This window comes from Schistocerca cancellata, chromosome 6 (assembly GCF_023864275.1).
Source record: "Schistocerca cancellata isolate TAMUIC-IGC-003103 chromosome 6, iqSchCanc2.1, whole genome shotgun sequence".
In the NCBI taxonomy this organism is placed as follows: Eukaryota; Metazoa; Arthropoda; class Insecta; order Orthoptera; family Acrididae; genus Schistocerca; species Schistocerca cancellata.
In genome coordinates, this window is record NC_064631.1 from 441,184,395 (window position 1) to 441,210,723 (window position 26,329).

The following is a 26,329-nucleotide window of genomic DNA, read 5'->3' on the forward strand; positions in this document are numbered from 1 at the left end:
ATAAGTTTCACGACCTACGCACAGAACTTCGCGGTAATACCTTTGTGTACACTGATGGCTCTCTGACAGACCCTGGTGTCAGGTGTGCCTTTGCCATTGGTACCGATGTTTTTGGTATTGGCTTCCGAAACACTACTCAGTATTTACAGCAAAGCTCTTTGCCCTGTATCAAGCCACGCAGTATATGCGGCGACATGGCTTTTCAATTGCGTCATCTGCTCTGACTCTCCCAGTGCCCTTCAGAGTCTGTGTGTGCTGTACACCAACCATCCCTTGGTGCAACGGTCCCAGGAAAGCTGTCACTTGCTCGCTCTTGATAGAGCCACAGCGATGTTTATGTGGGATCCTGGTCACGTCGGTCTGACGGGAAATGAGGCTGCTGACGCTGCTATCAAGGTTGCAATCCTTGTATCGGCCCTCTAGTTCTTCCATCCCATTCGATGATCTCTGTGTTTCCGTCTGTCAGAAGCTGGTGTCACTTTGGCATCACCTCTGGTCCTCCCTTCGTGAGAACAATCTCCAGAGAATTAAGCCTCTCCCAGCGGCTTGGCTCACCTCTGCTAGGCCCTCTCGCCGTGAGGAGAGTATTTTGGCTAAGTTGCGTATTGGGCACTGTCTTTTTAGCCTTCCCCATTTGTTAAGCGGTGCTCCCCCACCACTTCGTGCTCATTGCCCTCAATCTTTGATGGTTCGCCATTTCCTGACCGAATGCCATTTTTTTAACCACTTACGTTCTGGTTTATGCTTGCAGTGTAAGTTATCGCCCATTTTAGCAAACGACGCGCGCTCCGTCGACAGCGTTTTACTTTTTATCCATCGTAGCAATATGGCGAAGGAATTTTATCTTTAGTTCAGGACCTCCTTTTCTCTGTGGCGTATTTTATGGACCTTTCTCCAAGACCTTGTTTTTAGCTGTCTTTCCTTCCGACAACTGGGCGTTTTTAATGCTTTTTTTTTGTCTTCGTGTTCTACGGTTCTGTCACGGGAGCGTATGAGCCTAGTTGTTTTTGCGCTCTAAAAGGAAACAAAACAAACCATCTTTTCAGCTCTATTTAGGCACCTGATAAAGTGCTCCATGAGGGTGATTATCTGTAGAAGAGCGATGTGTTCTATTTCTCTGTAAAATGTGTGTGTGTGTTCTGATGTATTGTACCATTTAATTTAAGTCGCCCTTTTCCCAACGTTTAGGCATCAAATTAGTACGACAGACACAGTCCTTGTTGGCCATTTTCAACTATGCACTCACCGCTAAAGGCATCAATAAACTGATTTTGTTATTCTTTTATAAATATGACCTCTTACTGTGTTAAGTATCACTGGCAAGAAAGAGAGATCTTATCCCTTACAAGTCATGGTAAATAGGATATCCGCTATCATCACATTTACAAGACACGAACCTCTGCTTCAAGGAAGAAAAGAAGTCGGAATTGCTTGTGCAAGCGAAAATCATGTAATCAGTCTCGTTGCTTGTGAGTCAGTTCCACACATGCGCAGCATCTTTCAGGGAACTATTACTCCCCCTCCCACCCCCCTCGAGATACCACCATCCGCTGTCATCCACACCCAGCTTACAGCAAGTATTGATACAATTTACAGAACTCTGCGATTTTTCCGACGCGTTAAGATGCAACTGCGACCCCCTCACGGACTGCAGTTCAAAAAATGGCTGTGGGCACTATGGGACTTAACTTCTGAGGTCATCAGTCCCCTAGAACTTAGAACTACTTAAACCTAACTAACCTAAGGACATCACGCACATCCATGCCCGAGGCAGGATTCGAACCTGCGACCGTAGCGGTCGCGCGGTTCCAGACTGTAGCGCCTACGCTCGGCCACCCCGGCCGGCACGGACTGCAGTCTCAGTGCAAATGAGGCCAGTAACTCTGGCCACAGAGAGACCAATCGAGACCGGCAGACTGCCATGTCATCCTCAGCCAGTGGCGTCATTTGGATGCGGTATGTATGGATGTGAAATCAGCGTACTACTGTCAAACAATTGTCGGCTTTTCAGATCTTGGAACTGCTACATCTCAGCTAAGTAGCTCATCAGTTGGCATAATAAGGCTGTGCCGATCCCGTTCCATTCATTCATAAAGGCAGAATGCCTGGCAGTATTAGGAACTGAACCCAGGTCCTCCACATGGCAGTCATCTAAAGTGACGACACTGTCACAGAAGCAGATAATCTTATTTTCTATATCTTCTACTACACACATTACAAATTAAAGTCCCACGCTGTGGTTTCCGTCTGTATGTGCAGGCTAATCTCAGGAACTATTGCAATGTTTTAACTAATACATAGGCTGATGCAGGAAGAAGGTTTGTGTATATGATTTATTACCGCTAATTAATTATGAGTAGGTAATATATGTATTGGGTTCTGTTCCATATTTAATTGGTTTTTGGAGAAATATCTTGTGGAAATAATGGGAACTACACACACTAAAAGAAGTTTTGCATTACCTCGGTTCCGAGAGTTCCGGAACCTGTATAGAAAATTGGAATGGAGATCAACGTAAACATCATTTCCGCTCCTTTTATTGCTCATGAAAACCACACATTGAATGTTGTACCAACATTAGAGCGAGACCATCAGAGCTGGTGGTCCAGATTGCTGATACCGAGTAGCACGTCATCTTGCATTGATGCATACCTGTATTCGTTGTGGCATACTATCCACAAATTCATCAAGGCACTGTTGGTCCAGATTGTCCCACTCCTCTACGGCGATTCGGCGTAGATCCCTCAGAATGGTTGGTGGGTCACGTCGTCCATAAACAGCCTATTTCAATCTATCCTAGGCACGTTCGATAGGGTTCATGTCTTGAGAACATGCTGGACACTCTAGTCGAGCGATGTCGTTATCCTGAAGGAAGTCATTCACAAGATGTGCTCTATGGGGGTGCAAATTGTCTTCCATGAAGACAAATGCCGCGCGATATGGTTGCACTATCGGTCGGAGGGTGGCATGCACGTATCGTATAGCCGTTACAACGCGTTCCGTGACCACCAGCGGCGTACGTCGGTCCCACATAATGCCACTCCAAAACATCAGGGCACCTCCAAGTTGCTACACTTGCTGGACAGTGTATCTAAGACGTTCAGCCTGACCGGGTTGCCTCCAAACACATCTCCGACGATTGTCTGGTTGAAGGCATATGCGACACTCATCGGTGAAGAGAACGTGATGCCAATCCTGAGCAGTCCATTCGGCATGTTGTTGCGCCTATCTGTACCGTGCTGCATGGTGTCGTGGTTGCAAAGATGGCTCTCGTCATGGACGTCGTGAGTGAAGTTGCGCATCATGCAGCCTATTGCGCAGAGTTTGAGTTGTCACACGATGTCCTGTAGCTGCACGAAAAGATGTATTTGAACATGGTGACGTTGCTGTCAGGTTTCTAACAAGCCATAGTCCGTAGGTAGCGGTCATCCACAACAGTAGTAGCCCTTGGACGGCTTGAGCGAGGTATGTCATAGAAAGTCCGTGTCTCTCTGTATCTCCTTCATGTCGCCTTGTTTCACTCCGAGAAGCCTGGACACTTTTCTTGTTGAAAGCCCTTTCTGGCACAAAGTAACATTGCGGACGCGATCGAACCGCGATATTGACCGTCTAGGCGTAGTTGTACTACAGACAACACGAGACGTGTACTTCCTTCCTGGTGGAATGACTGGAACTGATCGGCTGTCGGACCCCTTCTGTCTAATAGGCGCCGTTCAAAAAATGTTCAAATGTGTGTGAAATCTTATGGGACTTAACTGCTAAGGTCATCAGTCCCTAAGCTTACACACTACTTAGGCGCCGTTCATGCGTGGTTGTTTACATGTTTGGGCGGGTTTAGTGAAATCTCTGGACAGTCAAAGGGACTGTGTTGTGATACAATATCCACAGTCAACGTCTGTCCTCAGGAGTTCTGGGAACCGGGGTGATGCAAAACTTTTTTTAATGTGTGTACAAGCCGGTCAGCTACGTAGGAGGCGGTATCTGGTGGGGAAAACAACAAACACCCACCACAGCTCTGGAGAACAGTGGAGCTCCTGCAGAATCTATTTTGTTAACGCGCAGGCCGGCAAACTGTCAAGTTCGCGGTTTCGAATCCTGGTCGGATGACGGGTTTTTCATTTTACAGTTCAATTTATCATTTACCTCTCAGTGACGTGGAGATCTGGCAGAAATGACACGCGATTCGGATTCCATGTTGAACTGTAGGTTCCGCTTCGCGAAATGTGTAACTGGGCTGTGGTTAGGACACACAAGTCGCCAAAGTGGTATCCAATTGAACAACTTGCACCAGGCCGTTGAGCGATACGAAACTGTAATTATCAGAATCAATAAATTATCAGAATGTATACATCTATACCACAGCAGAAGAAAGAGTTCTTCTTCTATACGCATTATAAATTAACGTCCCAACTGACGAAAGTCATGAATAGCAATATGCACATGTACAGATGGGGGTAGTATCGGGTACACAAGGTATAAAAGGGCAATGCATCGCAGAGCTGTCTTTTATACTCAGGTGATTCACATGAGAAAGTTCTAGATGTGATTATGGCTGCATAGTGGGAACTGACTGACTTTGAAAGTGGAATGTTAGTTGGAGCTAGGCACATTGGAAATCGTTAGGGAATTCAGTCTTACTAGATCCACAGGGTCAAGAGTGTACCGGGGATACCAAATAACAAGCATTACCTCTCACCATAGCCAAAACAATAGCCGACAGCCTTCACTTTACGACCGAGAACAGCGGTGTTTGCGTAGAGTTGACAGTGCTGAAAGATAAGAAACATTGCGTGAAATAACCGCAGATCGGTTGAACTCTAGACAACTGTAAAACCGTGGCTTGGTCTGGTGAATCTCGATTTCAGATGATAAGAGCTGATGAAAGGCTTCGAGTGTGGCGGAGACACCACGAAGCCATGACCCAAGTTGTCAACAAGGCACTTTGCAAGCTCGTAGTGGCTCCATAATGGTGTGGGTTGTGTTAACATGGAATGTATTGGGTGCTTTGGATGTTCGATTACTTGGAGATCATTTGCGTGGACGTCGTGTTCCCAAACAACGATGGAATTTTTATGGATGACAGTTCGCCATGTCACTGGGCACCTGTTGTTCGCGATTGGTTTGAAAAAGAATGTAGACAAGTGGAGCGATTTATTTGGCCACCCAGATCGCCTGACATGATGACTCAATATTCTGAAGGGAATTTTGAACGACTTGTTGAGTTCATGCTACGTCGAGTTGTCGCGTGCACTACGCCGAGCGAAAGGAGGTCCGACACGTTATTGGGAGATATACCATGACTTTTGGCACCTCAGTGTATGTGGTGGCTCATATGAACTGCTACGAAAGGGTTTTTGATACAGTTTTCACGTATAGATAGACTGATTGAGGAGGAAGGTTTGTGTGTACTACTACATATAGACAAGTCGTCCGGAGGTAGATGGTACTACCCGTGCGAGGTCGGGGCGGGTCGCTCTTTTTATCTAAAACTGACGTAAGTTCCTCCGACTGTTGCGGAAACATCCCTATTTGGCTCGCACCATCGGCATGGCACACTGGGCAGACGAAGGCGCCTACCTGGCTGCCGAGACAGTGGTCGCCGGCTGCCGCCCAGAGGTTGTGGCTGGGCTGCGTTATCAGCGGCGGCGCGGTCAGCCGAGCACCCATAGCGTGGCGGGGCGCGCGCCGCCGCTAGGTGTCTCTGCGGGCCAGTCGCGTTCGGAAGGGCCCCGCGCGCGGACCGCGTGCCAGCCACCGCCATGGAGAACCTACACCACAGCCCGCTATCCTCCGTCATCGTCGCCAATGTCGCCGCCATCGCCCTGCAGACAGGTACGCAGCCAGCGGCCTCGTCGTGGCGTGGTATTTAAACCGGCTATCCCAGCCTTGACCGTCAATACCTTACTCTGTGTCACAAATCGCACTTCGGGGACGCTACGCGACCCCGATTAATCGCGATTTTGTCACTTGATGCTCCACCGGCAAGGAGGGCACTCTGCGCTTTGCTTGTGAGATTGTGCCTCAACATTTCATTTCCTCTGCCACTATCGCGGGGATAACAGCGTCATTAAAGTGATATGACTTTAGTATCAATTGGATAACAAATGCCCACTTGCCAGTCTGTGTTCACGAAGGAACTACTAGCAGGTGCCTTCTTTTAATTTCGAAACATCGGAGAAAAGAATATGCTAAGCAACAGAAGCGTCACGAAATGGACATACACACACATATTTATTTACTTAAGACTAAGGCCATTAGGCTCTCTCTAACCAAGACTTTTTGTATTGGTACACATTCGACGGCACGCGTACCTATGTTACAAAGCGGCGCGCTTAAAACGGGATTTTCCGGTGCTCATATCTCGGGTTCTATAGGTGATAAAAAGATGGGGTCAAGTGTTTTGAAGAGCCATTGGGCTTGGGACCACTTGCATACCTGACAGAGCCGGCCGCTGTGGCCAAGCGGTTCTAGGCGCTTCAGTCCGGAACCGCGGTGCTGCTTCGGTCGCAGGTTCGAATCCTGCCTCGGGCATGGATGTGTGTGATGTCCTTAGGTTAGTTAGATTTAAGTAGTTCTAAGTCTTGGGGACTGATGACCTCAGATGTTAAGTCCCATAGTGCTTGCAGCCATTTGAACCATACCTGACAGGAGAAACGTCTTAGTGTCACTACCCTACAGCACGGGGTCAAAGTATAAATATTAAACTCTTCTTCCTACTTAGGCAAGTGGAGCAAACCGGTTGGTTCTTTTTGAATTTGATTCCTATCTTGGATAACCTTGAAAAATTTCCTAATATCTTAGTCCGTTTCCAAGATACAAAGGTTTAAAATTACCCTACTTCTTAATGTAAAGTGCGATTTGAAGCGAAATCTAAATATTAAATAGCCTCAGCAAATTGCTCAAATTTTAACGTTTATTCTCTAGGCATTTATCTATAAGAGCTATCTCCCCGTTTTCAAAAATCTTTATCGGTTATCGAGAAACTCCCAAAAACTTGTTTTTGTGGGTGCACCAAAACCCAGCCGCGGATTCCGAGACGGATTTCTAAGATCCAGATGTCAAACAACCTTGAAAATTTTCTTCATGGATTTATTCGTTTCCGAGATACAGAGGTTCAAAGTTACCCTACTTGTACACGTAAAATCCGGAGTGAGTTTAGAAAGTGAAGCAGCATGGAGAAATATGCTATAAAGTGTCCCAGTTGCTATATGGGAACTCCATGTTTTAGTACTGAATCAGTAGACAACTTTTTTGCACGTAAAATTCGTTCTGAGGTGTAAAATTAGTATTGCGTTATTTCAGCTACACATAAGGAAAGATTCTAAATTTTAATGAGCGATACATTTGTTTTCATAGAGTTACATGACATGCTGCAGCAGGGAAAAGAATGGAGCCAGCAGAAAAATGCTCCAATCAGAGCACAAAAAATGCCAGTGTATTCCTGCATTTTTTTCTTAAATCTCTCTGATTGAAAAGTGCGAGTACCAGCTGCCTCAGTCTACCTTCGTCAGCACCTTTAAAGTTCTTCCAAAATTCTGCCATGCGAACATACACTATATGATTAAAAGTATTCGGACATCTGGCTGAAAATGACTTACAAGTTCGAGGCTTCCTCTGTCAGTAATGCTGGAATTCAGTTGGTGTTGATCCACCCTTAGCCTTGATGACAGCTTCCACTCTCGCAGGCATAGACTCAATCAGGTGCTGGAAGGTTTCTTGGGGAATGGCAGCCAATTCTTCACGGAGTGCTGCACTAAGGAGAGGTATCGATGTCGGTCAATGAGGCCTGGCACGATGTCGGCGTTCCAAAACATCCCAAAGGTGTTCTGTAGGATTCAGGTCAGGTCTCTGTGCAGGCCAGTCCATTACAGGGATGTTATTGTCATGTTACCGATCCGCCACAGGCCGTGCATTATGAACCGGTGCTCAGTCTTGTTGAAAGATGCAGTCGCCATCCCCAAATTGCTCTTCAACAGTGGGAAGCAAGAAGATGCTTAAAACATCAATGTAGGCCTGTGCTGTGATAGTGCCATGCAAAACGACAAGGGGTGCAAGCCCCCTCCATGAAAAACACGACCACACCATAACACCACCGCCTCCGAATTTTACTGTTGACATTACACGCGCTGGCAGATGACGTTCACCGGGCATTCGCCGTACCCACACCCTGCCATTGGATCGCCACGTTGTGTACCGTGATTCGTGACTCCACACGACGTTTTCCACTCTTCAATCGTCCAATTTTTACGCTCCTACAACAAGCGAGACGTCGTTTGGCATTTGCCAGCGTGATGTGTGGGTTATGAGCAGCTGCTCGACCATGAAATCCAGGTTTTCTCACCTCGTGTCTAACTGTCATAGTACTTGCAGTGGATCCTGATGCAGTTTGGAATTCCTGTGTGATCATCTGGAAATGTGTCTGCCCATTACACATTACGATCCTCTTCAACTGTCGCCGGCCACTGTCAGTCAGCAGAGGTCGACCTGTACGCTTTTGTGCTGTACGTGTCCCCTCACGTTTCCACTTCACTATCACATCGGGAACAATGGACGTAGGGATGTTTAGGAGTGTGGAAATTTCGCGTACAGACGCATGACACGAGTGACACGCACTCACCTGACGACGTTCGAAGTCCGTCAGTTTGCGGAGCACTCCATTCTGCTCTCTCCCGATGTCTAATGACTACTGAGTTCGCTGATATGAAGTACCTGGTAGTAAGTGGCAGCACAATGCACCTAATATGAAAAACGTATGTTTTTGGGTGTGTCCGGATACTTTTAATCACAAAGTGTATTTGTGCTTTTTATACAGAGAGAGAAGAAGACAGTAGCAGTGGCAAAGACACAGAGAAGTAATAAATACTGCAAGATAGTAGACTGTGGTTGTATTGCAGGAAGAACGAAGGAGATAATGGCAGTATGAGGGAAAGAGAGGGACACATTGGCACTGGAACGTAGTCACAATGACAGAACAGTGCTAGGAAAAGAGTGAATGAATGAGACAGTGCCAGTGGCACAGGAAAAAGGGACGGAGAAAGTGGAAGTGAGTGAGAGGAAGTGATAACGAGAGAGTCTGTGACAATACAACGTGGAAGAGCGACATAGTGGCTGTGAGACGAGACAACAGCAGTAGGAAGAAAGGAATGAGATATTAGCAGTAAGAGAGAACAAGAGAGAGACAGTGATAGTGAGAGGAGACACTAGTAGCAGGACAGAACGAAGAGTGCTGTGACTGTGACATACACTCCTGGAAATTGAAATAAGAACACCTTGAATTCATTGTCCCAGGAAGGGGAAACTTTATTGACACATTCCTGGGGTCAGATACATCACATGATCACACTGACAGAACCACAGGCACATAGACATAGGCAGGCAACAGAGCATGCACAATGTCGGCACTAGTACAGTGTATATCCACCTTTCGCAGCAATGCAGGCTGCTATTCTCCCATGGAGACGATCGTAGAGATGCTGGATGTAGTCCTGTGGAACGGCTTGCCATGCCATTTCCACCTGGCGCCTCAGTTGGACCAGCGTTCGTGCTGGACGTGCAGACCGCGTGAGACGACGCTTCATCCAGTCCCAAACATGCTCAATGGGGGACAGATCAGGAGATCTTGCTGGCCAGGGTAGTTGACTTACACCTTCTAGAGCACGTTGGGTGGCACGGGATACATGCGGACGTGCATTGTCCTGTTGGAACAGCAAGTTCCCTTGCCGGTCTAGGAATGGTAGAACGATGGGTTCGATGACGGTTTGGATGTACCGTGCACTATTCAGTGTCCCCTCGACGATCACCAGTGGTGTACGGCCAGTGTAGGAGATCGCTCCCCACTCCATGATGCCGGGTGTTGGCCCTGTGTGCCTCGGTCGTATGCAGTCCTGATTGTGGCGCTCACCTGCACGGCGCCAAACACGCATACGACCATCATTGGCACCAAGGCAGAAGCGACTCTCATCGCTGAAGACGACACGTCTCCATTCGTCCCTCCATTCACGCCTGTCGCGACACCACTGGAGGTGGGCTGCACGATGTTGGGGCGTGAGCGGAAGACGGCCTAACGGTGTGCGGGACCGTAGCCCAGCTTCATGGAGACGGTTGCGAATGGTCCTCGCCGATACCCCAGGAGCAACAGTGTCCCTAATTTGCTGGGAAGTGGCGGTGCGGTCCCCTACGGCACTGCGTAGGATCCTACGGTCTTGGCGTGCATCCGTGCGTCGCTGCGGTCCGGTCCCAGGTCGACGGGCACGTGCACCTTCCGCCGACCACTGGCGACAACATCGATGTACTGTGGAGACCTCACGCCCCACGTGTTGAGCAATTCGGCGGTACGTCCACCCGGCCTCCCGCATGCCCACTATACGCCCTCGCTCAAAGTCCGTCAACTGCACATACGGTTCACGTCCACGCTGTCGCGGCATGCTACCAGTGTTAAAGACTGCGATGGAGCTCCGTATGCCACGGCAAACTGGCTGACACTGACGGCGGCGGTGCACAAATGCTGCGCAGCTAGCGCCATTCGACGGCCAGCACCGCGGTTCCTGGTGTGTCCGCTGTGCCGTGCGTGTGATCATTGCTTGTACAGCCCTCTCGCAGTGTCCGGAGCAAGTATGATGGGTCTGACACACCGGTGTCAATGTGTTCTTTTTTCCATTTCCAGGAGTGTAGTAGACAACGACAGAGAGACACAAGGAGATAATGACAATGAGTTGGGCTGACTGAGTGAGAAAGGGCAACTGGGAGTGGGTGGGTATGAGCGGCTTACAGTGATGGACTAGTGGATGTGAGTGCTTTATAGTTAGGGGAGCTTGTGGGAGTTTGAGGTGAATTGTGTGTTGAAAAAAAAGTGCGAATATATTCGCATGTCAAAATTTTTTGGAAAACTTTTAAAGGAGTTCAGGAAGGTAGAATGAGGCAGCTGGTACACCACTTTCCAGGCAGACTTTTAAAGGAACAGGAAATAGTTTAGTTTATGTTCTCATAACGACACAGATGTTATAAAAATACTTCCATTTAACATAAGATAAAACACTCAGAAGTAATTGTAAAATAATTTGTAATCTGAGGCCACTGACAGCAATGGACGTGCAAGAAGGAGCAAAGGGTGTATAGAAAGAGGAACGTGGTAGAAAGAAAACCAACGAATAGAGTGAGAAAAGAAGTGGTGTTGCTGAATGAGGAACGGGAAGAGAAATAAGCATAAATGGAGAAGACGAAAGCATTTGTTTTTCTATTTGACAGAGGGAAAACTGGGTACATATGTTAATTTTTAGGTGAAAGTTATGACGTTGACGAACGTAAATGCTTCAAAAAAATGGCTCTGAGCACTATGGGACTCAACTGCTGTGGTCATAAGTCCCCTAGAACTTAGAACTACTTAAACCTAACTAACCTAAGGACATCACACACATCCATGCCCGAGGCAGGATTCGAACGTGCGACCGTAGCGGTCGTGCGGTTCGAGACTGTAACGCCTTTAACCGCTTTTTTTCTTTTTCTTTTTTTTTTTTACATTCGGTGTAACAATAACAAACATAAACTGCTTCTAGCATTTTTTTTAAATATATAAGACGACGACTTTATAAAATAAAATTTTTCTGGGAAACGTAAATAAGTGGACTTTTTTTTTTACATAATAGTGAAAAAAATAAAATATCCTGCTTCTGTCAGTACAAAACAATAACGGTCTACGTTCCTCTTTTAGGCGCGTACCTCGCTAATCCCGTCATACCTCGCGTTGGTGTCGGGTACGTCTTCACGTGTGTTTGTGGATCCTCTCCACTGTCCTGGTCCTTTCTTGTTCTGATACTTATAGACAATAATTACATTCTCCTACCCGGGACACCCCAACTGGGTGGGGAATCAAGCAAGGCACTCCCTAAAAAATTTGCGTAATATGTTCGATATCTCGGATGTCTCATAAGCTGTGAGTGATTTTCCTGTAGTAAGGCCCAAAAGTCAAGCACATTTTTACTGCCGTCGCGGAAAAGATAACGCACAGTCAAACCTCGAATCCAAGTCACTGCGTTTGTCTTCGTTCGGGGATAATATGTCCTATCTGGGAGAAGTAGTGTGCGTGGTTCTATTGTTTGCGGCCCCACCCGAAGGAGGAAGGCGATCATTATTTTGACCAAACACCATACGTCCGCCGAAGGACCGCATATCAGGCGATGCTCCTCAGTGTCTATAACATTGCACTGCGGACACAGTGGCTCGTCCGCCATATGAATTGTATGCAACCTGGAACGAGTCACGTATTTCCCATTTACCACCTGATACCACAGTGCGCGCGTTCCCGTATCAAGGTGTGGGTGGTGCACTGTACGCCATACCACTGACCACGTAACTGTTGGTTGGCGGCGCTCTAAGGCATTATTCAGCCGTCGTCGAGTCAAGATGTGATATATATCACGTGCCGTTGCCGTCCTGGTAGTCGGTAGTTCCATATGTACATAACTGTGTTCCACAAAGAAGGTTCGCATATGGGCAAGCGATGGTGAGATGTGAGCCACCGCTACCGGAGCCGAACGAGAAGGTGGAGCGAGTTCGTCTATCAAGCTGCCCGTCAGACTTGTCTGGTGTCGTGTCCACATCTTTTATCATTGTGGTTACATAAATAGCCACTGCTCGGTCGCGTACGGGGCTAGTCCAAGACCTCCACGACTATGAGGAAGGGTGAGTGTTTCGTATCCTACCTTAAAAAGCAGACTTGTGCTCACAAAATATCCTAGTGCCGCCAGGATTCGGCGGGCCAACACCACCGGCATAGGAAGAACTTGTGACAGGTGGGGGATGCGAGAGGCTAGATAAGTGTTGGCAAAGGTGACCCGTTGTATCATATCCAGTGCCCTTAACCTGTGACTTCGGACACTCGCACTAATTGTTTGCAGAAGATGTCTGTAACTCAGTGGCACCGTGCGTCGAACGTCTGTAGTGAAGATAATTCCTAGGCATTTCATCTTGTTGATCGGCTGTAATGGTGCTACACTTCCTGTCGGGAGTCCTCTCCCGATGTTCATCGCTCCCGACTTTGCCATGTTCAGGCGACTTCCCGTAGCCATACAATACAAATTAATCCAATGCAAGGCAGCTCTTGCCTCGTCGCCTGACGGTGCTAAAAACACTAGGTCATCTGCGTACGTTCGGCATATAAACTTGTTGTGGCTTATCGTCATTCCTTGGAGTCGATTCCGGAGCCCGCAAAGCAGCGGCTCGACAGCGATGGCATACAATATCGTTGACAGCGGGCACCCTTGTCTGACCGATCGTGAGATGGTGATGGGCCCTACCAAGCGTCCATTGATGAGCACTTTGGATGCGGCTCCGTGGAGTAGTCTCATGACGACTGTGACAAAACTTTCCGGAAACTTCATTTTCGTCATCACGTCCGTGAGATAAGCATGACTCAGCCTGTCAGATGCGCGATCGAAGTCTATCGATACCAATACACCCCGGAGACGACATGTTGAAGCCAGTGCGATAACATCGCGGTAGTCGCCGAGTGCCGTTTGTATATTGCTAGCTTCTCCTAGCTGGGTTTGGTCGAGTGAAATCACTTGGCGTATTACGCGTTTAAAGCGTGCTGCAAGTATCCTGGCGTAGATCTTTTAGTCGCAATTAAGAAGGGTCAGTGGCCGGTAGGCATGTATCCCTGTGCCGCTAGATGGTTTGTGGATGGGGATGATCATTCCTTCCACGAAGGAGGGTGGAAGAGGCACGTTGGGAGACATCAATTCGCAGTACATGGCAGTCCATCGTGGAATCATGAGATCTTTAAATGTATGATAGAACTCTAACGGAAACCCGTCGGGCCCCGGCGATTTGTGCGACGCTCCCTTATCAATCGCTTCCATTACGTCGTCAACTGTGATTTCACCTGTTAACTCCAGGTTGGCCGACTCGTCGAGACACGCGGAGAGCGTTCGTCGGACCTCATGAAAGGCTGCCTGATCGTGTTCCGCTTCATCATAGAGATGACCGTAGTGTTCCACGAAAGCGTTGGCAATGTCTTTTTGCGTTGTCATGCGGCGACCATCTGGCAGTACGACCGTCTGTATTAAGGTTCTGCGGCTACGTTGTTTTTCTCTGATAACGTGATACATCGACGGGGATTCTCCACGGACTCGTTCAAAGGCCCTTGCACGGATTGCGACACCCTCCAGTCGGCGGCGCGTTATGGAAATTATTTGGGCCTGTGCTCGTTTTATACCGGCACGATGCTCCTGTGAAGGTGCTTGTACAGAAAGTTCGCGGATCATCGTGAAATAAAATTCCGTTGTGTATCGCCTCCACATCATCTGCTCTCTTCCGTATGCAATTAACGCTCGGCGCAATGCAGGCTTAACGCATTCCAGCCACCACTGCAACGTCGTCGGATATGTCGGGAGGCGTCGTTCACACACATGCCAAGTGTCTTCGACTAAGCGTCTGCACTCAGGTTCCCTAAGGTGTGCTGTATTCAGTTTCCAAACACTGCGACTCCTCATACTCGTTGACGACTCAGGGGGACCGTGCATATATATGCTATGTGATCTGAAAAGGCGACAGGCCACAATTCCGCATCGAGGATCGCAGGTTCGCGGACGACGTGTTACGTAAATGCGATCGAGACGACTTGCAGAGTGACTCGTGACGTAGGTGTATCCACGTCTGTCGCCATGTATCTTATCCCATGTATCAATGAGATTCATGTCCTGTATGAGTTGCCGCAGCTCCTGGCATGAAGTATAACGTGGGTGTTGATCTTTTGGTGCGAGCGCGCAGCTGAAAAAAATGGTTCAAATGGCTCTGAGCACTATGGGACTTAACATCTGTGGTCATCAGTCCCCTAGAACTTAGAACTACTTAAACCTAACTAACCTAAGGACATCACACACATCCATGCCCGAGGCAGGATTCGAACCTGCGACCGTAGCAGTCGCGCGGTTCCGGACTGAGCGCCTAGAACCGCTAGACCACCGTGGCCGGCGCGCAGCTGAAGTCGCCTCCAAATAAGACATGTTCATACCGACCTAATAATAGTGTTGCAATCTCCTCTGCGTAAAATCGGGATCGGTCGCGCCGTCTGTCTGACCCCGACGGTGCGTAAATGTTAACGACCCGTACTCCCAGCACTGTGAGCGCCAGTCCTCGCGCTGTCATCAGGTACACCACGTCCTCGGCTACTATGCCGCTACGTAGAAGTATCGCTGTTCCGCTGCCGCCGTCGGTAGTAGGTGTAATGTACGTATCGTACTCATAGAGGTCGGGGAAGCTCTCAACACATACTTCCTGCAGCAGAACGGTGTCGACGTCTGACGCATGCAACATGTCTCGTAATAATTGCAATTTGACAGGCGTTCTGATCGTATTAATATTAATAGAGGCTGTTCGATATGCCTGCCGCTGTTCCTCAGTGCGTAAAGCGCACATGAACGCTTATGTTAATTTGTGTGCTGCTGCCCGGTGACATGCTGTCTGTGCGTCAGTCTGCATCTTCTGCGCGGTTAACATCCGGTGGACGCAGCACTCGCCATTGCGGGTGCGTCGTCGGTGTGGGGGTCAGTATCGGATTCGTCGGCCCAGTTCCTGTGCTATAGGTCATGCTCCCGTCGTGTCTCTCCGGCCGGGCTGACCGACGGCGGTGGCGTTGCTGCGGTGGGTGGAGGGACTCCTTCCGTCGGCTTTCCGTCCGGTGTGTCTGTATTCAACCCCTGTGTAGCATGATTCGCGTCGTACTGCTGTGTGGGAGGTAGAACCTCCCGTTGCGCATCCGGATGCACTGTATCGACATTACACCCAAGTCCATCTGACGTGGACTGCAGTAAGCAGGTATCAGACGGCGCTAGCCGTCGTTTCTTGTGGCGCTTCGGCGGTCGTTGTTTGCGCGTGTTCGCCTCCGTATCAGAGTGCGGAAGTGACTCCCGGTGCTCAGGGACGAAAGCAGTTGTCGGCACAACAGCAGGATAAATTTCCATTTCTCCTACCGATCCTTTCCGCTCGGTTAAGTGCGTCGTCGGCGCCGGAGCGGCAGAGGTGTGCGTCGTTTCGTCACTGGAGGCGGTCTCTGCCGCAGTCGGTTGCCGTAAACTGTCAGGATTCTGTAGCTGGTCATTCTTCGGGATGGGATCCGTTCGAAATGCGTCCGCATACCTTAGTGGCAGCGGCGTCAACATGGACGGAGATACGGGTTCGCCGTTTGGAACTTGCACCATCCTCCGCTGCATACTTTCGGAACGGACGTGGCCCTCTTTCCCGCAGCCTGAGCATGTTTTGGGTTGTCCATCGTGGATGACTATGGCTCTGCATCCGCCGATGAACAAGTACGAGGGTACGTGTTGTGTCAGTTCTATTCTGATTTGACGCACCCCATTGAGAACGGGGTAAGTCGTGAAGTTGGACCATTTTTCCTCAACGTGGCTAAGCACTCTTCCATATGGGCGTAAGGCGTCAACGACCAAGTCAGACGGAACCTCGAAGGGAAGTTCGAAAATACGTATGTTTCGTAAGCCCAGTCCTGCATGATCAATAGTTACTTCTCCAACATGTCCATCAGAGTGACGTAATTTGAGTCCATGTTTAGTATCTCGGATGATTCTGTCACATACTGCATCGTTAATTAGCTTGACGTAAACAACACTGCTCACTATGGAAAGGTGGATGCCGATAAGTTTGTTGTAGTCAAGTTTAACTTCGTCTCGTAGGAACCTTTCTATTTCGTAGGCTTTCGGTCTCGCATATTCGTTCGAAAAACTAATCTTGAGAGTCGACTTTCGGTATGCATGTGCCATTCTATATCGAGTCGTCTAAACGCACGAGTACGCCGAAGAGATAAACAACTGCGCGAGCGCGAACTTCTCCGGCAGGGACGTAAACAGACTTCCGTGTCGTAGCACCGCCGAAGGCAGACTACCGCTCGGCCACTCCGGCCGGCGTAAATGCTTCAGCTTTTCCTTAAAGGCAGCATACCACTGAATTGTGAGCAGAGTGGAAGCAAGCTTGTTACAGAGGCGGACTGCAGCAAAAGAGAAGGAGTTTGCTAATCATTTTATTTTATGGTTGGTTCAACTAGGATACTAGATAAATGAGGTCTTGTGTTGTGATTTTAGGACTGGTATTGGAGCTCCGATGTGAGGTATTGGTGTGTCGTAGTTTATGGTAGTCTGGTCGCAACAATCCTAACTGGACCATAAGATATTGGCATGGTGAAATAGATGATTGTTGTAGAAGTATTATACGAATGGCATTTAGTGGCTTCCATATCCGACACGATAGAATCTAAACTGCTTAACCACCACAGCAGCTTAAAATGGTTCAAATGGCTCTGAGCACTATGGGACTTAACTTCTGAGGTCATCAGTCCCCTAGAACTTAGAACTACTTAAACCTAACTAACCTAAGGACATCACACACATTCATGCCCGAGGCAGGATTCGAACCTGCGACCGTAGCGGTCGCGCGGTTCCAGACTGTAGCGCCTAGAACCGCTCGACCACCCCGGCCGGCACAGCAGCTTACTTACATAAAGGTTAGGGGGGGAGGGGGTCTCCAAGGAGGTCATCAGAGACGGACATTAAATCGGATTGGACAAGGCTGGGGAAGTAATCGGGTCTGGCTGCGTTTACATATCTTCACCCTATTCCAATGAAGTTGTTTGGGTAAACCAGGGTAAACCGACATCACATTGGCCGAAAGGGGGTTGATTAAAGCTCTTCCCCAGTAGGAGTCCATTTCCTCGGGTTTAAATCGCTGTCTGGTAATCACGAAATCGTATGGGGGAAGGGGGGGGGGGGGTTGTTTGGGGGAGGAGACCACACAGCGAGGTCATCGGTCTCATAGTTGTAGGGAAGGACGGGGAAGGAAGTTGGCCGTGCTCTTTCAAAGGAACCATGCCAGCATTTGCCTGGAGCGATTTAGGGAAATCACGGAAAACCTAAATCAGGATGGCCCGAATGCGAGTCCAGTATGCTAGCCATTGTGCCACCTGACACTAGCTTTCGTTATTTTATTAAAAGCATGGTGTTTTGGACAAGTCTTTATGTACACTATTCTCTCTTCTCAGAATCAAATAATTTTCTTCATCACTTGGGTATATCACGAGGATAGTTTCTACAAGTCAGTTTCATGAAAAAAAAAAAGTTACAGTAACTTTCCGTCAAGCTGTACGAATATGCTATGTACAAGGGTAGACAAAAATATAAAAACATCACTCATTACCATTCGTCCCGCAAAATGGTGGAAATTTGTGGTAAGGTCTTCGTTACAAGACGCCCATAGACCGCGCGGCGCAAAATAGTGGCTAGTTCAGGTAACAGGGATGGAATTGGATTGTGATCACTCTTCCTGCTCTCCAAAGTAGACTACAGAGACTAAATAATATTAAGATCAGGTGACTGTCATGGCCGGGCAGATGCGACAATTTATCCACGTGCTCACAAAACCGGTCCTGGACGACGCAATCTCTGTGAACAGGGGTGCTGTCGTCTTGGACATGCACCATGAGATGTACCTGATCAGCCAAAATGGTCAGCTAATCCTTGATAGTCATACCACGACCTGGAATAACACGATATGGCTGCCCAGATCATCAATGAAACCGTCCCCCATGTTTCACTCTTGGGACACATACTCCACCAGAAGTTGGAAACAGTGTGAAACAAGACTCATCTGAACAAAAGTCATTCATACATAGCTCCATAGACCGGTTTTCATGGCTTCAGCACCACGCTTTTCTGTTACGGGCATTTGCATCACCGATGAATAGCTTTGGAATTAAAACTATCCCTGCAATTCCCTGCTTCTGGAATTACATTCGTGTTGCTTTGGTGCTGACTGGATTCGCGAATGCGACTGCGACATTCACTTCTGAAGTGACTTTTACAGCTGTCTTCCTGGTATTTTTCTCACAATTGTCTTCAATGACGGCCCGTCACGATCATTCAACACACTGTCATCTGCGTTGTGCTTTAGCGGATGATGTTTTTTTTTCGCTTTCCCTGTATGCGGCGTAAATCTTCGATATGGTGTCTCTTGAAACATTAAACACTTCGTCCCTAGTGGCTACAGAAGCACACACCATAGGAGCCCCAACAACTTTTGCGCACGTTCGAATTCACTCTCTCAAGAATTCACAACTACACGGAACACCGTTCTGACCTCGAGTGACACTGGTAACTTCTTGAGGATATTGCACAGGTGCCGTTCGTGGTGAAATATAGCAGCGCGACCTTCAGGCTTTGTTAGTATTTGCGTTTATGTTCAGGCAAACATTTCTCACGGTCTTTCTTATCTTTGTCCAATCTCCTTATTACTAAAGGTGCATTAGTAGTAGTAGTAGTAGTAGCTTTATTCATCTGTAGATTTTTTTTCACAAGGATATAGGACATGTCAAAGTATTTACAAGTTTAGACCAATTTAAAATAAGCTAATTCGTATACACATTCAGTTAGAGACAGTACACTGTTCACTCATATCTCACTATCAGTCACTGCACACACTATAAACACATTGTTTCATAACACTTCTCTCACTAAACACACACACACACACACACACACACACACAACCTACTCTTCCTTTTGATTTCTTATCGTCTACACAGGCGCACCTGAAGTCCATTTGTCTTAAGTGTTGAGAAAATGTCGTAAAAAGGCATGCACAGTCTCATTATCAGATAGTGGTGCACCGATAATAAAATACAAAGTTCACCTGAGATTACGCAGCTTCATTCTGACTACTTACGCTCAACGTTCAGCAGTAATTTCGGGAGTATGTTTTCGGATATGAGGAGCTGAAAGTCTTTAACAATTTGTGATCGAAAAAGGATTTATATTGATCGATGGTTCAGTTCTTTCCAGTTAAATAAGGTACTGCGCTAACATTAGAATAAACCTTAGACACGCAAGAAAGAATTTCGTGGCTCAGAAGATTTAGTGAGCTGTTGAATAATACCTAACCCACTGCTACGGAGGTGACATTAGAGCTTCTGTCGGAGCTCGCTGTTTGAACGGATTCTCTTTATTGATAAGATGGTAACAGATTAGATTATAAAAGACCGTGTCTTGGTCACATGTTACTCAATATGCTGTATGTATTGACCACGCGCCTACGTGTCGCTGCTGTAATCATTGCACCTGATAATGGTTGTAGATACGCAAACAGTATCAATTTTAATGCAAAGTCATGTGACCAAGACTCTGGATTTTATAATCTAATCCGATGTAAAGATTACAGGTCTCCTCCGCAGTTTCAAACGGCCTATTTCACAAAAATGATAACGTTTACCCTGGCAAGTTATCGATTTTTTAAAATAAGTTTTAGTCAAAACGCAGTTCAGCAGATACAGTTGCGTGGCTAAGTTTCCAAGAGACCTACTCTTTGCTAATGTTAGCTTCTCCATGGAAGTACTGTGCAGCACCACATTAATGTTCTGGATGTCGCTTTAAATTATTCTGTATACGCACCCGTCTAATAAGCTTAAGCTTAAACGACAACAAATGCAATCGTGAAGGAAATATTCTGTAACTTATATACATTTCAATGACTTTTCGCTTCGTTAAAAGACGCAAATGAAGAATTTACGTAGGATGAACTGAATAAGTGATCGAAAACGCTCGAGATGTCATTTACAAGAAAACATAAACAGAAGGCCGCATGACATTGACAGAAGTGATGAAGTTACAAAATGTGACATACGTGTAACTATTTGGGAAAGCAGTTCCGCAGATATCGTTTGTTGCCTCTGTACACACCGTCTCTTTTAGACACATTGATCGAATCGTATTACTACTGAATCACATGCTGTGGTGTATATCTGTGAAAGAACCCGCTGTAAAACTGTAGAACCGGCTGCACTGCTTGTAGGAGATAGAGTGCTGCAGGCGAAACAGCCTTCGTTTTGCCCAGGGCGTGCTCCACTGACTGTCCAGATAACCTTTTCACGGGGTAACATTGTGTCAGACGGGCTGGCGAATCAGGCCGTTGCGCTGGATCGAGGCTCCTATCTACAAACGGCTTCTCTCGTTTCACGTGTTCAGCTTGTTTCCATTTGATCTACGGAATAGTAGGTTTCACATACTACGCATGCTGCCTGTATTTGAACTTAGGCGGAAACGTGTATATGGACGTATACGATTTAGCGTCAGAAAGAGAAAGAAGGTGTGCGTGTACACGTGTGTGTGTGTGTGTGTGTGTGTGTGTGTGTGTGTGTGTGTGTGTGAGAGAGAGAGAGAGAGAATGAGAGTCTTACTGATCTAAAGCTTGTTGTTGTTACTGTTTTCTGTCCGAAGACTCTTCACAGTAGTCTATTCTGTGCAAGCCTATGCCATCAATGCGTAACTACTGCAGTATTCATCTGTTTCAACGTAACCTGGTTACTGTAGTCAATCCGTTACCTCCCTCTAGAATTTTTACCCTCCCCCTTCTCTCTCTCTCTCTCTTTTTCCTTCTCTCATACACAATATCTCCTCTATTACCGAATTGACGATTCCTCAGTATGTGTCGTATCAAACGATCCTTTCTATGGTACCGAGCGAGATGGCGCAGTTGTTTGCACAGTGGAGTCATATTCGGGAGGACAGCAGTTCAAATCTGTGTCCGTCCACCCAGATTTAGGTTTTCCTTTATTTTAGTAAATCGCTACAAGCAAATGTCGGAATGGTTCCTTTGGAAGGGCACGGCCGATTTCCCTCCCCCTCCATGAAACAGTCCGAACTTTTGTTCGTCTGTAATGACTTTGTTGTCGACGGGACGTTAAAATATAATCTTTTTTTCTCATTCTTTAGTTAGATTTTGCCGTAAATTTTTTTCTCCTCAGTTGGAATCAGCACCTCCTCATTAGTTGCTCGGTCTATGCATCTTATCTTCAGCGTTCCTCTGTAGTACCTCATTTCAAAAGCTTCTATTCTCTTTTTGTCTGAACCGTTTATCGTCAACTATCACTTCCATAGAGCGCTACACGACAAATATCTACAAAAGAGACTACATAACAATTAAATTTATTTTTAATGTTTACAAATTTGCACTTCGTTAATGTTTACCTTGCTACTGGCAATCTGCACTTTATTATTTCGACCATAATGATTTTTTTACTACACAAATTGCAAAATTCATCTACTACTTTGCGTTTGTCAGTTCGTAAACTATTCTCCTCAGCATCACCTGACTTAACTCGAATAGTTCCATTACCCTTGTTTTACTTTAGTTTGATGTTCAGTTCACAACGTCTTGTCAAAACACTATCCATTCAGTTCAATTGCTCATCCACGTCTTTTGCCACCTCTGGCAATGAAAATGTCATCTACAGGCCTCACAGTTTTTATTACTTCTCCCTCAGCTTTAATTCTCTTTCCAAATGTCTCCTTGGTTTTTTTACTACTTACTTAATGTGCGTGAGGTGGCGGCATTGCAAAGTTTTGGAACAGGATTTTTCAGAATTACAAGAAATTTGTCGCCATAAATGGAAATTTACAAGGGAGTGGATCGTTCAAATATTATAGAGCTGATGTACCTTCTTGAGAGAGAACTATTCGCTTTTTAAAATTGCAGGAAATCGTGTTGTATCATGTGAGAAAATGCATCAAAAGTTCAAGTTGCCCGAAAAATGTATTTAGCTTGGAGAGTACTAATCAACAGAAATTATACCCCTATCATAAATAATGCGTGCAGCAATGGGGCGAAATGATTTTGAAAATAGACTTCAATTCTGTCAGTGGATCACCCCGTAGAGTACAGCTCATGGATGAGACCACTTTTAATCGTGATACTGTTATGAACTGCCACATAGCCATGACCAAGCCATGAAGAGCTATACGCCATGCTTCTCTCTTGATCCCCAACAAAGATTCTCTATCATAGTGTGAGCAAACTCAACAAATATTATGTTATTCGCTGCCATCCCGTGGTGGTACCTGGCGTTTAGTCGAGGAGTTCTGTTACAGTTGTCGGAGGCTGTACATCATGCTAGATGATGTGATTCCAACATGACGGATAAACAATATTTTCAGTGCACTACCCCACAGCGATATTAATGTCTGTTACTACATGAACAACAAGTACTCTCATCTTTGGATTGGAAGTCCTTTCCCATAGATATCGTGATTGAGGGACCTCACTCCTACGGATTTTTCCCCTGTTGGACTACATGAGGTTTCTGGCGTATGAAATCCAAGTAGAAACGGAAGAGGTGCTGATTCGCTGGATCTTGTATGTTTGTCTCTCTGTACAACAGAACAAAGGGATATTTGAGAGAGTGTGGCAAAATTTTCTGCTCTTCTACGATGCATCTAAAAAAAAATCGATGTGTGTATGTATGTCCGTTCCTCATCTCCTCCTAAACCACTATATAGATTTTAACCAAACTTGGTACACATATCACTTACTGTCTGGAAAGAAGTAATGTGAGGTAAGAACTACCTATAGGGGTGAGGGTGGGGGTTAAAATAGAGTGACATAGAAGCATAACCCGACAACATCACGAGCAATTTCAACCAAATTTTGTATGTACATGACTCATTATTTGTATGTCATCCTTAGAGGTGGAGGTGGGTTTGAGAATAGGTGATAATTTTATTTAGTTGATTTTAAATACTTTAAAACTCTAAAGCGCAATCTACCTCTTATTTGTGTTGTTTAATGCGTCAACCAGGTAGAAATGTACAGTGCAGCGATCCAATAATTTTGTCAGCGTGTTTCGACATCAAAGATAAATACCACAGATGCATTTGACGTCATTTCTGGAGCGAATCGAGCAAAACGGCGGAGAGTCAGACAGGTACCATATACCGTGCACTGGTGTGAGGATGAATGTAATTTACGCATGGCATATCACTGCCAAGTGGCATAGATCGATGAAACTTGGACCATACATAGAAAGAACTGCTACAGTTTATTACAGATGGTAACTGAAAGAAATACTCAATGAGACAAACAGAAATGTCACTTTTATTCAAAGACAATAATTGCACTGACGTCACCGCCATTTATGATAGTTCCATGAGCGTTACAAAAGGTGGGTCATTCTTCTTAATGTGGTATGTGATCACCACGGGCAGCAGTGTATGCCCTGCAACATGCTCCCATGATGTCCACTATGTTAAAAGTGGCTCAAATAGCTCTGAGCGTTATGGGACTTAACATCTGAGGTCATCAGTCCCCTAGAACTTAGGACTACTTAAACCTAACTAACCTAAGGACATCACACACATCCATGCCTGAGGCAGGATTCGAACCTGCGACGTAGCGGTCGCGCGGTTCCAGACTGAAGCGCCTAGAACCGCTCGGCCACAGCGGTTGGCTCCACAAGGTTCCTAAGAAGCTCTTGTGGTAGAGCGAGTAGTAGGGTACTGGAGCCGAGCGAAATTCTGATGTCAAGTTGATATGCAAATTAATTAAATTGATGAATTAAGTATCCCTCAAATCACACCCACACCCACTCCTAGAAAAGTCATGGTTTTTTCTCAGCCACTACGTGGGTCGCCCCACCCCTTCGACCTAACCTATTGGCGGGAATTTCGAATTTTGGTGGGAATTTAGAATTTTGGCGGGAATTTCGAATTTTGGTGGGGATTTCTTTTGTTACAGGGCTGTGCTGACGTCCCACCCCACTCCCACCCGGGAACTGGCGGGAAATTAAAAATGGTGGTACCCTATCCAGGACTCGAACACCGGTCCTCCTGAAAAAAAAAGCCCAAATGCACCCCCTTAACACAATTAGGCCACCAGAGGCACCTGAAATTGGCAGTAGCCAATAGAAATGCAGCGTCCGATCACAACGGGGATATAAGGCGAGCCCAGCAGCTCTGCAGCCTCAGTTGCAGTCAGTCAGTCAGTCAGTCAGTCACCATTAAGTGCCAGCCAAGATCGTCCAGCGCTGCCCAGTCGCAGCAGTAGCAGCAGAATAGGAAGAGGCTATGGAAGCGTAAGTACACCTTGCTTAATGTCTGTGTTTACTGTTGTGCGAGGAAGATGAAGTCTTTATGCTGGTGTTATTGCATGTAACAGTTTTTCTTCTTTGCTCATCAGTGAACCCGACTTCCTCCATCCTGTTGGAGTCTGCAACACCGACATGTCCCAGCCCTTCAGGACCTGCAGCAACGACAGCATCCTGGGATCCTGTTGCGCACCTGATCAGCTTAGTGGAGCAGGACGGTCGGCTTTTATTATTGGTTGAGGACAACCAGCCAACCCCTGACTCGCTGAAGTGCACTGGGGGTCCTAATCAGCATGACGCAGGTCGGTACTGGACCCCCATCATACGCACCATCGCAGAATATTCCAGTGATCCTGCATGGACAAAGTGAGGATGTAATGGATGAGAAGATATCAATTAAGCCCTGTGCACCAGTGCTGTTTACTTCAGTGTATAGTTTAATAGTTAGTGTTTCGAAGTGTTTACATACTGGTATAGAAGCAACCGCAGACAGAGACTGGCTTGTTGTGATAGAGATCTAGAATGCAACTAGAAGTATTAAAGTGCAGTTTACAGAGGTGGAATGGGATGAACTGTGTCGTGCAAAAGTCTACATCAAGCAGCAGTTGACCGCCGAGTATCATCCTAGCCGTCTCCCGCCAGAAATTTACTGTGCTGCTCTAACTCTGTCCATTATAACATTGTACAATGACTCAGCACTCCTTGTGAAATCAGGTGATGCCTGCATTTATCTACAGCACTGCACTGTTAAAAACTTGTTCGGTATACAGATGGTGTTATCTATTGCGTTGGAAAGATTGAACATATGGCTGCCTTGTGTTGAAGTTCTGTATAGAGAAATTGCAGAGTATCTAAGTAAGAACAACGTGCATGTAAACTATTTCGAACAGTGGGTCAGTATGGTGCCAATGAAAACTAATGTACTGCCAGAATGTTTGAGAGAAATACATGCTGAATTCTGTGCTTACAAGACGGCTTTATTTTCTGTGTTATGTACTGGCGAGAATCTGGTGATGTAATGCATCATGTGTATGATTACGGAATAAAAAATGTATAAAACCATGGAGGTGTTCTTTTTGTTTCTTACCTCTCATTATATTGCAAGCACTAAAGCTATTGTATCTAGTATTTTCGCTGCAAACATGCAACAGCAGAAAATTATGCCATTTAACTAAATTCCCTGTAAAAGCCCATTGCACGCCAACACCTGACACAGTCGGCGTCATGGAAGAGTATAGTGTTCGTTATTTTCTATAAAAACCCATTTTCTATAAAAACCCATTTTCTATAAAAACCTATGGTATCATGGCATAGTGTGTGAAGCATCAAGATTTTTTTTGTAAGCAACTGGAGCTGTGACGGTGTGCAAGAAGAGCGGAAGAAAAAGAATGGCGTACTCCTTTCTGTCAACAAATGTGC

At 46.5% G+C, this 26,329-nt stretch overlaps 1 long non-coding RNA gene across 1 annotated transcript; it reads left to right on the forward strand.

Annotated features, from left to right (window-relative positions):
- Positions 1–5,701: 5,701 nt before the first annotated feature.
- Positions 5,702–25,964, forward strand: LOC126191199 (uncharacterized). The gene is made up of 3 exons (XR_007538327.1): positions 5,702–5,832; positions 24,562–24,898; positions 25,003–25,964. It is a non-coding gene; the product is annotated as an uncharacterized LOC126191199 (long non-coding RNA).
- Positions 25,965–26,329: the final 365 nt, after the last annotated feature.